This window comes from Cicer arietinum, chromosome 1, assembly GCF_000331145.2.
Source record: "Cicer arietinum cultivar CDC Frontier isolate Library 1 chromosome 1, Cicar.CDCFrontier_v2.0, whole genome shotgun sequence".
NCBI classification, from domain to species: Eukaryota; Viridiplantae; Streptophyta; class Magnoliopsida; order Fabales; family Fabaceae; genus Cicer; species Cicer arietinum.
This window is the reverse complement of record NC_021160.2, coordinates 36,173,751-36,176,942: the sequence shown is the minus strand read 5'-3', so window position 1 is coordinate 36,176,942 and position 3,192 is coordinate 36,173,751.

Sequence of the window (3,192 nt, the reverse complement as noted above, 5' to 3'; positions counted from 1 at the left end):
GGAGAGTGTTCAACAAGAAAGAGTCGCACTGTGATTCTGTGATAGGTTGACGAGTATCTACAAGGATCAGAGGGTATTCAATAGGAAAGATATAATTAGAGATTGATAGGTTTCAGGGAGGAAACTGGACAATCTGTAATTGATTCTTTCTATTGAAGGAGAAGAAAATCTGAAATCCGATTGGATTTTCAGGACTGGACGTAGGTTGTTGTGGAACAACCGAACCAGGATAAATCTCTGTGTTTTCTTCTCTAACTCTCTCTCTTTAATTTTCTATATTGCTAACTTTGCATGCCTCAAAATTTAAATTCCGCTGTGCACTTGATACTGATTAATTTGGTAACGAAAACTGATATATTTTCTGTTATTTCGAGGTCAAGATACCAACAATTGGTATCAGAGCTAACTTCTTGAGAGGTAAAACTTATAAGAAGATGGCCTCAACTGACGTTCTGGGAGAAGGCGCTTCGTTAGCTCGACCACCAGCTTTCAACGGTACAGCCTACATGTACTGGAAGCAAAGAATGCTCATATTTCTGGAAGCAAGTGGCATAGATATCCTTGATGCTGTTGAAAACGGTCCGTACATTCCCAAGATTGCAGGAACTGACAACTCAATGATTATCAAGCCTAGAGCCGACTGGTCAGATGATGACAAGAAGAAGGTTGGTTTCAATGCGAAGGCTAAGAACATCATCACGTCCGCCCTATGTGCAGAAGAGTTCTTTAGAGTGTCCAATTGCAAGTCAGCAAAAGAGATGTGGGACATCCTCCAAGAAACTCACGAAGGTACTACTGATGTTAAGAGAGCTCGTGTGAATACGCTCATGCACGAATATGAATTATTTAGCATGAAGAAAGAAGAGTCAATCAGCGATTTGCAAACCAGATTCACACACATAGTCAACAACCTGCATGCACTAGGAAAAGATGTGGATAATGAACAGCAGATTGGAAAGATCATGAGATGTTTAACCAGAGAATGGCAGCCCAAGATTACCGCAATAGCTGAGTCTAAGGATCTAGCAAAGATAACGACAGCAACATTATTTGGTAAATTGAGGGAACATGAAATGGAATTACAACGACTGGATGAATCCGAAATGGAAAGCAGGAAAAAGAAAGGATTATGCTTGAAAGTACAAACCAAGCAATCTAAACCTGAATCCGATAGCTACTCAGATGGATCCAGCAGTGAAAAAGAAGAGACTGAAATCGAATCACTTGTCAAGAAATTTAAGAAGTTTCTGAAGAAGAAAGATAACAAATTCAGAAAACCATCCAGCTCTAAGACTAGTGACATCAAGACAGTTACATGCTACGAATGTGGTAAGATTGGTCACACAAAGTCGGAATGCTACAAACTGAAGAACAAGAATAGAGCTCACAAAGCCAAAAGAGCATATATTGCATGGAGTGACAACGATAACGATGAGTCCTCTGCCTCTTCGGATGAAGAAAAAGTGAATTTATGTCTCATGGCTCACACTAATTCAGAATCTGACAGTGAGGTTAGTTCGCAATTTAATCCAACATATGATGAGCTTCAAGAAGCTTTCAATGAATTGCATGATGATTATGTGAAATCCATAAAACAGTTGTTAAGCACAAAGAAAATGCTTGAACAAATGAATGTTGAACACAAAGAAATTGAAAATTTATGTGAACAACTGAAAAAGGATTCACAAGAAAAATCTGCAAAGTGCATTGAACTTGAAGATACTATTGCATCTTTAAAATCTGATTTATTAAATTTTGCAAATAGTAAAGATAAGCTGAATGTCATGCTTAGCAATCAAAGACATGTTTATGAAAAATCTGGTTTAGGATATACACCAAATATGCATGTCAAAAGAAAAAATAAAAACAGATCTGGTATTGGTTATATGCAAACCAGAAATGTCAAACATGGTCAAAAATCTTTTATTGCTAAGAATATGTATGATATCTTTACTAAGCCAAATCACCATTCATCCTTTGATGGCAAATGTCATTTCTGTTGTAGAAAGGGACATTTTGTGTCTAACTGCAAATTTAAAAAATTAGCCAATCAAGGATGGAAGCAAGTTTGGATAGCAAAAGAATCTGTGTTTAAGACTGACCCCCCAGGACCCAATCTGAATTGGGTACCTAGATCCAAAAATTAATTATGTTTTTGCAGGTGTACTTGACATCCACCAAGCAAGATTGATATTTGAAAGTGGATGCTCAAGACACGTGAAATGAGACAAGTATGAGAATCTTGTCTTTAACATTAAATGAAGATTAAATGAAGAAAGATTGGTCAACATAGTTGTGTTGATGACAGAGAAAAAGAGTCAATGGCAGTTAATCAGAAGTTTTGTTTGGGATTAAATCGATTGAGTAATCGATTTCGAGTTTGCTCTTTGTTTGTTTAAAGAATCGATTTGGGAATCGATTTGGTTAGCCCAGACTTCAGATTTTGTGGAAAATATTTTGTAACAATCCCGAGCATCGATTTGGAAATCGATTGATTAAGTGTTCAGTATTTGACTTTTGGGACAATCGATTTGGACATCGATTAAGTAACACGGAAAATCGATTTGGGAATCGATTAGGAAAATGACCGTTGCGTACTTTTTTACTAGCCGTTGGACATCATTATTACACAATCGATTAAGGATTCGGTGTAACGGTAAACCAATCGATTGGGCACTCGATTGATAAGGGTAAAAGTATAAAAACGAACAGGTCTAAATCGATTTCTTCACTGTTTCAACCCAGATTTCTATATTTTCTTTCTCTGCTTCATCTTCTTCCTCTGTCTCTGCAACTGATATCTGCAACTATATCTGAACTCTATCTTCACTCATCTCCTCTATTTGCAACCATGGCCCGCGTGAAACAAACACAAGCCCATACTCCTTCACCTTCATCATCTTCAACCAGTGAAACTCCCTCTCCGCCACCTACTGTGTCTAAAAGAATTCCGATTCCTACACACAAAATTCTTGCAAAGGACAAGGGCAAGGCTCCTGCTCCTATTCCAGAAAAGATCAAGAAAAGGAAGGAACCACCAAGTGAGAAGTTGTTGGCTGATGCTATGAAAGAAATTGCTCAGAAGAAAAAGAAACCGGTTACTTCACCCCTAGTTAAGAAAACTCCAGCACCTAAAGAGAAGGATGTGGAAGTTATCATTCCAGCAGAGTTTCTTAAACGGAAAATTCATGA